Source organism: Bubalus kerabau, chromosome 1 (assembly GCF_029407905.1).
Source record: "Bubalus kerabau isolate K-KA32 ecotype Philippines breed swamp buffalo chromosome 1, PCC_UOA_SB_1v2, whole genome shotgun sequence".
NCBI classification, from domain to species: domain Eukaryota; kingdom Metazoa; phylum Chordata; class Mammalia; order Artiodactyla; family Bovidae; genus Bubalus; species Bubalus kerabau.
Genome location: NC_073624.1, coordinates 77,015,301 through 77,028,124, shown reverse-complemented (window position 1 = coordinate 77,028,124; position 12,824 = coordinate 77,015,301).

The following is a 12,824-nucleotide window of genomic DNA, read 5'->3' as shown; positions in this document are numbered from 1 at the left end:
CAACCCAGAGGGTTAGGGTGGAGAGGGAGTTGCGAGGGGGGTTCAGGAATGGGGGGTACACATCTATACCTGTGGCCAATTCATGCTGATGTATGGCAAAAACCATCACAATATTGTAAAGTAGTTATCCTCCAATTAAAATAAAAAATTTTTTTAAAGGAAAGTGGTGATTGAACTGAAATAGATGAGGTTAGAGCCAGAGTGTGACTGTGTGTGAGTGTGACTCAGCGATTTGGTGGCCTGGAACTTAAGAGCAGTGTATAGATCAGATTCACTAACAGAAAAAGTGAGCCTTTAGCTTTTCTCCTGTCCCTTCATTTACACCATAATATTCAGTAGCATGCAGTGCTTCATATAGGAATGATGATAAAGACAGTGATTTTTGTACTGAAAGGAGGTTAAGATTTCAAGATTTGAGTGCAGACTCTTAAATCAAATGAGAATGCAGTGATATCAAGGTTGAAAGCCAGGGTCCTATTGTCCCCGAGGCAACCCCGACCATAGTGACTTTATCTTTAAGGAATGCTTATTGTTGTCGACAAAACAGCTAGACAAGTCTGGACTGTTGTGCATCATGCTAAGTCATGTCTGACTCTTTGGGACCCCATGGATTGTAGCCTGCCAGGCTCCTCTGTCCATGGGATTCTCCAGGCAAGAACACTGGAGTGGCTTGCCATTTCCTTCTCCAGGGATATTCTTGACCCAGGAATTGAACCTGAGTCTCCTGTGTCTCCTGCATTGCAGGCAGGTTCTTTACTCTCTGAGCCATTGGGAAAGCTCAGACGAGGCTGGTATGACTGATCCTGATTGCCAAGAGGAAACTGTATTACTGCTACATCCTGCGGGCTAGGTAGATTGTAACTGGACCAAAGAGGTTCACTTGATTGTCTTGCCAACTTGCGCAACGGTCTGGTCAATAAAAAACTGCATCAACCCCAAAGAGACAGGATCCTCAAGACCCCCATTTCTGAAGGAATGAGGTTTAGTCCCTTTATCAGATGAAGGACCGCATGCAGTGAAGGGGCAGGCAGACAGTAAAGGGAATGGGTGGTGGAAGAAGGAATTCATGATTGTTAAAGTCCTGTGAACAGCTATAAAAGCAGGAATTATAGTAGATATGGTTTCTGTTAATTCATTCTTTGTCCTCTTTTCTCCTCCTCCCTCCTCTCTTATATGAAGAGTACTAAAGAGGGCTGAAATTTCAGTTTTCAGGTGGGACTATGACCACATTGACATCCTTCATATGGTGTTGTTGATGAGATTCTGAGTATTTCCTGTGTTGCAGACAAGCATTTCTCATCTGAACAAAGACAAGAGTGGGAGCTGAAGAAAAGAGGAATGGGTTTTGCTACTTTGGCCCTCTAGATCCATCATCTGTTCTTTCCCACTCTGCTTTGTCTCCAGAGAAATTGACATACATGAATTGCTCCCTATATGTGCTGACTTTCTGGATTTTGATTGCATTTGGCAAGTGAAATAAGGAGCCTGAAAGAAGACAATACAGCTAAAATACATATTCCTCTGGAGCCCTCCATCCAAGTTGCCTTGCAGGTTGGTTGTCTGCTGCTACCCAAAACCTCAGCTCATGCAGACAGCTCTCGTCCATATAATTCTCCTTCTTAGATCTGGAAATTGTTCTCAATCCTGGTCCCTAAAGGGCTTCCAGCTATTGTTAGCTTTGGGGCATCACACTACTTCTTTACAGGGTTCCTTAAACCCTCTCCACACCTTAAAAAAGTCAATCCCTTATTAAGCTCTTTTTCAAACACAATATTGTAAATCAACTGTACATCAACAAAAAAATTTTTTAAACATAAATTAGTTCAACCACTATGGAAAACATGGAAGTTTCTTAAAAAACCTTAAAATTACCATATGATCCAGCAATCCTACTCCTGGACATTTACCTGGAAGAGATGAAAACTCTAATTTGAAAAGATACATGCACCCTAATGTTCGTAGCAACACTATTTACAATAGCCAAGACATGGAAACAACCCAAGTGCCCATCAACAGATGATTTGTTTAAGAAGCTGCAGTATATATATATATATATATATATATGCAACAGAATATTACTCAGCCATAAAAAAGAGTGAAATATTGCCATTTGCAGCAACATGAATGGACCTAGAGATTATCATACTAAATGATATAAATCAGGAAGAGGAAGGGCAAATATATGGTATCACTTATATGTGAAATCTAAAAAACAATACAAATGAATCCAAACAGAAACTTATAGAAAACAAAACTTATGGTTACCAAGGGGAAAGGGAAGGAGAAGAGGAACAAATGAAGTATGGGATTAATGATACACACTATAATAAATAGAATAGATGAGCAACAAGGATTTACTGTATAACACAGGGAACTATATCCAATAGCTTGTAATAACCTATAATGGAAAATAATATGAGATATCTATATCTATCATGTGTGTGTGTGTGTGCTCAGTCATGTCCAACTCTTTGTGACCCCCATGGACTGTAGCCCGCCATGCTCCCCTGTCCATGGAATTTTTCAGGCAAGAATGGGTTGCCATTTCCTGCTCCAGGAGATCTTCCCAACCCAGGGATTGGACCTGCATCTCTTGTGTCTTCTGCATTGGTAGGCAGATTCTTTACCACTGCATCACCTAGGAAGTGCATATCTATGTCTATATATCTATATCTATGTATCAACTGAATTGCTTGCTGTATACTTTAACACAATATTGTAAATCAACTATACATCAATTAAAAGAATAACTCTTGTCCATTACCCAGCTTGAGTATGTTTTCCACTGGGATTCTGACCTGTATATCTCTGTTCTCTCTTCTGTTCTCCTCCCAACTCCCGCCCAGTAGCAGGATGGAGTCTACTAGTTTAGATATCATTTTTTTTTTACAATAAAGGGCTTCCCTGGTGACTCAGCTGGTAAAGAATCCGCCTGCAATGTGGGAGACCTGGGTTCGATCCCTGGGTTGGGAAGATCCCCTGGAGAAGGGAAAAGCTACCCATTCCAGTATTCTGGCCTGGAGAATCCCATGGACTGTATAGTTCATGGGGTCACAAAGAGTCAGATAGGACTGAGAGACTTTCACTTTCACTTCCGTGGACAATAAATAAAGTCAGTTTCTGGCATATCTAAGTTGTGGAAATGTATGACCCAGCAATGAAGCAAAATAGAAAGCAGTGGTTTCTAAAATATAAATACTTTTTAATTAAAAAAAAATCCTATTTCCACAATAGATTTCTCCACGGGAAAGAGAGGCATTTAGGTCAACATGCAGCATTACCTGAAGTACCTAAAAGGCTTTCTTCTCCCTTTTGGCCCTGGAGTACTCTTACTCCTTCCTGCTGAGCCTCCCCCGTCTCCCTGCTGCTTCCACGCCTGGCACATGTGAACCCTGTCCAAGTCAGGCTATTGTGCCCACTAGAGGACGGGAGAGCTATTACACCCAAGTCATGCTGGCTCCTCTCAGCTTTGTGTATTGGTTGCTTCTCTTTTGTGTGACCCTTCCTTCAACTCTTTTCTTGTTACAGCTGCTAAGGATGTTCAGCAAGAATGTCTGTCTGAGTCACAGTGCCTCCCTTATTTCTATGGGGTTTAAATGTCTGGCTCATTCTCTGATTCATTCCTTCAAAATGACATATATGTACACACACACATTCATGCTAAGTTGCTTCAGTCATGTCTGACTCTGTGTGATCCTATGGGCTGTAGCCTGTCAGGCTCCTCTGTCCATGGGATTCTCCAGGCAAGAATACATCATTGGGTTGCCATGCCTTCCTCCAAGGGGTCTTCCCGACCCAGGGATCGAACCCACACTGGCAGGCATGTTCTTTACCACTAGCGACACCTGGGAACCATATAGTCACACATGATTTAGGGACTAAACTATAGCAATGTTCCAGGCACTATTTCAGATTGTGAGCAAAACAAACAAACATGAAAGGAGACAGAGTGCTCAGAGGAAGATCAGAGGTCCCCAGTGTGGCTAGAATACAGATTGTGAGGGTAGATGCATGAGGTACCTGGGCTGAGCCAATTCCTTACTAGAATCTAAGCTCTGTGAGGGTTAGCGTTTTCGTTTGTTTTGCTTAGCATCTGGAATATCACCTGTTGTTGTTTAGTCCCTAAGTCATGTCTAACTCTTTGCGACCCCATAGAATGTAGCCTGCCAGGCTCCTCCATCCACGGGATTTCCCAGGCAAAAATATTTCAGTGGGTTGCCTTCCTTCTCCAGGGGATCTTCCCAACCCAGGGATCGAACCTGCATTGCCTACATTGGCAGACAGATTCTTTACCACTGAGCCACCTGGGAAGCTAATATGTATATAAATTAATACTGCTTATCTTATGGATAAGATCTGCTATGAGCAGTAGAATAGTATATATATATATATATATGTATATATATATGTGTGTGTATATATATATATGTGTATATATATATATATGGCATTTTGAAGGAATTAACAAATACATTGATTCAGACAGAATCCCTGGAAGACGCTAGCATCAAAAACAAATAAGAATAAGAGACCTCTCATTAGCTGGTTCCTGCTAATGAGACCACCCAGGCTGGTAATACCAAAACACAGATGCATTTAACTGCAGTAAAGTGAATAGCTGGCATGTAGGAGAGAAAGACACAGAACAAAAAGCAGTAGCTAGCATCCCCAACGCAGAGCTGCATGAGAGGTTCGCATCAAGTCGAGATGCTCAGCTGATTGGATCCTCCTACGCGTCTGGTTTGGTGTGAAATGCAGAGGAGAGACAGGAAATAATATCGAAGGCGGAAGGGGAGCCCACTGTGGCCTCTGCAGATCTTATAGGTAAAAGGAGAAGATAAAAAGCTGCTTGTGGCTGCCCGACATAGCTTAGAAGTGGGTCGAGCTGCTGAGGCAGAGTTTATTATCTTTAGGTCAGCACCCAAATTTCTTTCTCCTTCCTCCTTAGAGCCCTGACTGTCTTTTGGTCTTCTCTCACCTCACTGAGTGTTCCGTGGTGATGATGGGAGTGTAATCAGTAATCCAACAGTATTTATTGAGCACATACTATATGCTGCTGCTGCTGCTACTGCTGCTAAGTCACTTCAGTTGTGTCTGACTCTGTGACCCCATAGATGACAGCCCACTAGGCTCCCCCGTCCCTGGGATTTGCCAGGCAAGAGTACTGGAATGGGGTGCCATCGCCTTCTCCAATGCATGACAGTGAAAAGTGAAAGAGAAGTCGCTCAGTTGTGTCTGACTCTTCGCAACCCCATGGACTGCAGCCCACCAGGCTCCTCCATCCATGGGATTTGCCAGGCAAGAGTACTGGAGTGGGGTGCCATCACCTTTTTGATACTATATGCTGCTGCTGCTGCTGCTGCTGCTGCTAAGTCGCTTCAGTCGAGTCCGACTCTGGGCGACCCCATAGTTGGCAGCCCACCAGGCTCCCCCATCCCTGGGATTCTCCAGGCAAGAACACTGGAGTGGGTTGCCATTTCTTTCTCCAATGCATGAAAGTGGAAAGTGAAAGTGAAGTCGCTCAGTCGTGTCTGACCCTCAGCGACCCCATGGACTGCAGCCCACCAGGCTCCTCTGTCCATGGGATTTTCCAGCAAGAGTACTGGAGTGGGGTGCCATGGCCTTCTCCATACTATATGCTAGTCGATATTTATTAATAGAATCAAAGTCACTGCAATGACCAAGCAGAAAAAAATTCCCTGCCCTGATAGAACTTAGATTTTAGCGAAAGGAGATAGATAGTAAACAAAATATATAAGTGAAAGGTATGTTAGACAATGACAAGAGATTTGGAAAAAATAAAACAGAAAACGGAGACAGAGGAGCTGAGATAGGGTCAATTCTTATTAGGGTTTTGTATTAGCCTGCAAGGGCTGCCATAACAAAGTAGCACACAGGCTGAGTGGCAGTTCTGGAGACGAATCTGACCTCAAACGTCAGCAGGATTGGTTTTTTCTGAGGCCTCCCTCCTTGGCTTACAGATGGCCACCTTCTCTCTGTGTCCTTACATGGTCTTTCCTCTGTGTGTGCGTGTGCATGCTAAGTCGCTTTAGTGTCTGACTCTATGTGACCCTATGAACTATAGCCTGTTAGGCTCCTCTGTCTCACTAGCGCCACCTGGGAAGCCCTCGTCCATGTATCGTTGTTGTGTTAGTCTCTCAGTAATGTCTTACTCGGAGAAGGCAATGGCACCAGACTCCAGCACTCTTGCCTGGAAAATCCTATGGACGGAGGAGCCTGGTCGTCTCCAGTCCATGGGGTCGCTAAGAGTCAGATACGACTGAGCAACTTCAATTTAACTTTTTACTTTCCTGCATTGGAGAAGGAAATGGCAACCCACTCCAGTGTTCTAGCCTGGAGAATCCCAGGGACAGGGGAGCCTGGTGGGCTGCCATCTATGGGGTCGCCCAGAGTCGGACTCGACTGAAGCGACTTAGCAGCAGCAGCAGCAGCAACATGTCCTACTCTTTGTAATTCCATGGACTGTAGCCCACCAGGCTCCTCTGTCCATGGCATTCTCCAGGCAAGGATACTGGAGTGGGTAGCCGTTCCCTTCTCCAGGGGATATTCCTGACCTAGGGATCGAACCTGGGTCTCCTGCATTGCAGGCAGATTCTCTACCATCTGAACCACCAGGGAAGAATCCTCTATGTGTATCTGTGTCCTAATCTCTTTTTATGAGGGGAGGAGTTACACTGAATAAGGGCCTTCCCAGACAGTTAATTAACTTGACTACATCTTTTAAAAAATCTTTTTATTTTGTATTGTGTTATAGCCAATTAAGCAACAATGTTGTGATCGTTTCCTGTGAACAAAGAAGGGACTCAGCAATACATATACGTGTATTCATTCTCCCCCAAACTCCCCTCCCATCTAGGCTGCCATATAACATTACCTTTTTAAAGGCCGTACCTCCAAATACAGCCATATTCTGGGGTGCTGGAGGTTAGGACTTCAACATATGAATTTTGGAGGGGCAAAGTTTAGCCCCAAATGGATAGTAGGAAAGAACAGCTGGGAAGGTGGTATTTAAACAAAGACGTGAAAGACTTAGAAGAGCTGGCCATATAGATATCTAGGGGAGGGAAGCATTTCAGGCAGAGAGAAGAGCCAGTGCAAAGGCTCTGAAATACAGGCATTTTGGTGAATTTGAATGGAGGTTTCTTGGCTAAAGAGGTATGCGGGGTGGTGGGGGGATGAGGGAAATAGGAGGAAAAGAAGCTGAGAGGAAAAAAAGAATAGCAAATCAGGCCCTTAGGCCATTGAAAGGATTTCATTTTTACACTGAATGTTAGAGGAAGTCCTTAAGGGAGAAATCAGGCTGCTAGTGGACTGCAAGTTGAAATTCAAGTGCATTGCTTAGTCTGAGTAGAATCTATCAGGCACTATGCTGCCTGCCCCAGAACCTCAGGGCTGAGGAGATGGACCAGCGATAAACACTTTTGGTTGGAAAGGATACATCTATTTCTAGGACTCTCACTGTTGCAATCTCTAAACTCTGTCTCAATTCTTACAGTTATTACTGTCAACTTTTCTTTCTGATGCACTTAGAGAATGAGTTAGAAAGGCTACTTTTTAAGCCACGTGCTTTGATAAAACTTTGGAGGAGGCACGGATTGGTGCATCATGGTGTGCCCTTTCTCTCTCTTTTCTTCTTCTGGGCTAAAGGTGAGGCAGACAGTGGCAGAGGTGTATTGCTCTCATCCCAATTGTGGTGGGTTATTATAAGAAATCTGCTTATGACTTCTTTTCTATTTTGAAATCATGGCTAGGGTACTATACTCTTTGCAGGTTTTATGGATGTCATGCCTTTCATTGCCAGAGAACAAATGACCGATACGTACCCTACCAACATGTCAAAACTGAAAATGCTAAGATAACCAACACCTACACAGCTATTGCTGTTGTTTAGTTGCTATGCTGTGTCTGACTCTTTAATGACCCCATGGGGGTAGCCTGCCAGGCCCCTCCGTCCATGGGATTTACCAGGCAAGAATACTGGAGTGGGTTATCATTTCCTTCTCCAGGGGATCATTCTCACCCAGGGATCGAACCTGAAGTTGAACCCACATTTCTGTATTTCCTGCATTGGCAGGTGGAGTCTTTACCGCTGAGCCACCAGGGAAGCCCTTCAAAGCTATGTGATACTGCCTAATAGCTATTGGAATGGATAATACTTTTTTTTTTTTTGTATTGGTGTGTTGGTTTTTTCTCACGCTGTCCATCAAAAGATCTTGAACTCAATCATACATCATGTTGATTTATTAATCTGGAGTCAAAATGGTACAGTGGAAACACCATTGGATTTGCTGTTCAAAGACGTGGTTCAAAGCCCAGGTTGCTGCTTCCTGTCTTTGCACCTTCAGACTAGTCATTTAACTTCTTTCAGTCTCAGCTCTCTTACCTGTAAAACAAGAAAAAAACAAGACCTCCTTTACCTTTTTTAGAAGTACTGGGAAGATCAAGTAAAGGAAAATATTTATGATTAGATATAAGATTATATATTCCTATAGTGAATATGCAAGGGTTATAAAATATCACAAAGATTTGCTTTATTATTCCTTACGTTTTTTTATTTTTGTTCTTTTTTCCTTAGGTCACTGCTTTCCCATCTCCTGTTTGCTGTGGTGCCCAGCACAGCCTCCGACACTCCTTGTGTCCTGCTCTGTAGCATGGAGGGAGCCCACACACGGAGTGGAAAACATACGAGCTTTGGAGTCTCACAAACATGGGTGGAATTCTCTGCCTTTTTGAACTGTCACCAGGCATGTGATTCAACTTCCCTGGACCTCAGATTTTTTTCTCTGTAAAATGGAGCAATTCCAGATGCTCTAAGACTAACTACATTCTCAAGTATAATGGGAAGTATTTAGTTATACCCTGAACATTAGGATATAAAAATGTTCTTCTCCCAACAACCGCCAATAAGCCTGGGGCATGACAAGCTCTCAGTTTAAGAACCTGGTGAATGAATGAATGAATGATGAAGGGTGAAAACATAGAATACCAGCTGCCTAGCACAAGGCCTGGAACATAGGCTGAGACCCTCAGTGAATTTCCATGCTGTTTCTTTCTTATGCTGCTCATGTGTCCAACATCAATAGCCCCCTTTCTTCCATGCAGACCACTGACAGCACTCTTCTTCCCCCCTCTAACCTGTTCTCATCCATCCCTATAGGGATGTAAATATAAAATAAACAGGTTTCTTGGATGGTTCAGTAAAGCAGGACCTACTATTTCTGAGGGGACAAAAATCAAGCTATCATTGTACTGAACACATTATCTGTCTATAACTATTTCATGTCTGTATCTCCTGACTCTATCCTGGGAAAAACATTGGATTTCAGTGTTTTTTGTTTTTGTTTTTCTTTGAATGACTGGTTTAAATAGATCTATCTGCTTCTTATTCACATCTGTGTTGATTTTAGGATTTATGATCCTGAGGATCATACCAATCTTTGAGGTCAATAAACATCAAATATCAACAAATTTAAGATGCAATATATTGGAAATTGCAGTATTCTTTCATTTACCACGGAGAGAAAGGAAAAAGCATGTTGCTGAATAAACTACAATACAATGCTTTTTTAACTTTTAGCATGTGGCTATTGCTTTGCAAGAAAATATGTATTTTTGGTCTTCCAAAGACAAATATTTACTTCTCTAATATCAGGTTTGTAGTCCACTGTTGCTCTACACCTTTCTATAAACCTATTAACTTTAGTGTCAAGGCCAAATCATAGGATAACCTCTCCAAAGCCATCTGAACAGCACTTAAGCTCAATAACCACAGTAATAGCCACACACAGTTCAACTGAAGTGATTATGCCATTAGAAAGAGACGACTGCACAGACTCTGATTCAGTGATGTAATTGTAAGACTCCATGTATTAGAAAACAGGCTAGGATTTCAGAGATATTAACATGTGAAAACAAAGCATCTTAGAGTCAACAAAACGATTTAGCAAATTAAAAATCCCCATTTTTTTTCCTCCTACAGAGGAGCAGATGCACCATTGAGGACTCAAAGAGAGCTGTGACTCTGCAGGAGCTGGTGAGCTCATTTTGCTTATTGGACACGTTTGAGCATCAGGCTGCTAGCTGCTAACATTATTCTGCATGGGAAGGGACTTAAATTTCAAGGGAAATGGCTGTCATGTCGGCCTTTAGGAACTGGGGCATTCATTGTGCATTGGGGCAGATAAAGTGTTTGAATGGTCTCTTGTATATTATGTAGGAGTGGCAGCCTTAAAATATTCACTTCATTGGTCCTAGTCTGCCCTCTGGGTGTGTGTGGGATAAATGGAACGCTTCAAGCCCACACTTTCTGAAATGCTGTCAGATCATTGTTCATCCTTCCCTTTTCTCATTTTCTTCTCAAATTTCTCAGAGCTTCTCAAGGCTTGTAATGAGCTTGAACATTACTCAGAGCATTACACATGCATTTTGCCATGGTCTGCGTATTTGTGTTTCCCCCTGCCCCTACCTCCAGTTTGTATGTGGAAACCTAGACACCAAGGCGATTGTATTTTGGAGGGGTGATTTGGTCATGAAGGCAGAGCCGTGGTGAATGGGATTCCTGCCTTTAAAGAAGAGGTTCCAGAGAGCTCCTTCACTCCTTCCAGCATGTGAGGATACTGTGAGAGGTCAGCGGACTGCAACCCAGGACAGAACCCTTCCTAGAATGTGACCATGCTGGCTTGTTGACCTTGGACTTCCAGCCTGAAGAGCTGTGAGGAATAAATTTCTGTTCTTTGAAACCTACCAACCTACCCGGTGTGGTATTTTGTTAGAGCACCTGAACGGACTAAGACATGTTTATTATCTGAAAAATAATAATGCAGTAGCTACCACTTTCAGAGAGCGGCTATAGCTGGCATTGTGCTAACCATTCTATTCATACTGTTGTATTTTTTGCTCATGATAACGCTTTGCAGTAGGTGTAATTATTGTCCTGTTTTAACAATGACACAAACTGAAGCTTAGAGAGGATTAGTAACTTTCCCAATGCCATAATAACTAATGAGAAGTGGATCTGAGTTTCAAAACCAAATCTCCTTGTAATTTTTATACAAGTCTGTAGAAGAAAATTGTGGAAGTGATATAATAAAAATAAATCCAAATGAGCAGAAACTTCTCTTTTAAATTGGTACCCGAAGGACTCGTGTACTTCTTCTAATGGTTCTTCTACAGTTTAGGACGCTTTTGGAACACACCTTGGGAATTGTCTTCAGGATCTGTGCTTTGAGTACCCTGTTCACTATTCATTCTGTGAGGTCAGATTTGAGTCTTTAATGCACTCTAACGAGGCAGGTCTGCTGACTAAGGTATAGGACGACTGTGATCATTGGGGTGACACAGTTTTCAGTCATGAAAAGACTGGTTTTCTTAATTTGGCTGAAAGCTAAATCAGAAGCACTCTTGGGACATATATGATCTTTCTTGGATCATGAGGATTTGAGAGACATAAGATATTTATGGAAGTGCAACTATCAGAGGTCAAAAAAACAGCAACCCCACTGACTGTCAATATTAGTAATTGGAGTTGCATGTATGTTTTGTGGGTACATATCGGGGCCCCCGGATTCTAGTTGCTCAAGGCAGAGTATGGCTCCGGGCAGTATTCTGGGCAGTGTTTTCATTGCTATAGGCTACATGACTGAGTAGACTTCAGGTGTGGTGGCCATGCAGAAGTCCCTGTTGCCTTATGTCTACCTACTCAGTGTGTTAATCCCACGCCTGCTGAAAGCATTTGGGGTTTTGATTCCCAATGTTCACACTCTTTTGTCTAAAAGAACTTTGAACAGTAGGCATCACTGCTTGAAAAAACAAAACCAAAACCAAGAAACCCTTAAGATATTCCACATCCAGTTCCAACATCCTTTAAGCTACTCCCAGTTAAAAACTCAAAGCCGGAGCACTGGGACAACCCTGAGGGATGGGATGGGGAGGGGGTTGGGGGGGGTTCAGGATGGGGGACACATGTACACCCATGGCTGATTCATGTCAATGTATGGCAAAAACTACTACAATATTGTAAGGTAATTAGTCTCCAATTAAAATAAAATAATTAATTAATTAAAAAAGAAAAAACCCAATTCTTCCTTTTCCAGAACTCTTATAAAACTTCAGTAAATTCACCTTGCACTCCTGATCAACAATCTTCTGGTAGGTCTTTGGGAAGAGTTCTCATCTCATTTCAGAGGGAGTGTCCTTAATTAGCAGAGGTGCTCCTATGGAAATGACATTTGGGCTCTCCAAAGAGATTCACTTACTTTTTAAAAAAATCTAATCTTGTTTTATTTCTTTTAAGTCACTTTTTAAAAATTGACCTTGTTCATAAGTTAGAATCATACTTGTTTTTTAATTTATACTTTATTGTGACCATACCACACAGCATGTGGGAATCTTGGTTCCCTGACCAGAGATCGAACCCATGCTCCCTGCTTGGGAAGCCCAGAGTCTTAACAACTACACCACCAGGGAAGTCCTGACCCACCTACTTTTTGAAACAGCGGAAAATACTCCCATGTATTTGGATTTTTTACTTTATACTTTCTCTTTCCTCCTTTGACGCCCTGAATTCACTCTTGTGTTCTGATGCCTGTTTATTGATTCTTCCTAGTTTTGACGAATCTCTTACTCACAACCAGAGTTTTAGTGTTAACTTGCCCAGACTGAGGTTGGTGCCATTTGTTCTGGGCTTTGGTGACCTAGCGCTGCTTCTCAGTATATGATTCTGAGCTGTGTCCATGTCTTATCTTGGGGATGCTATGCAGAAGGAACCATACTTATCACCACGGGAAGAACTGGGACAGAGTAGA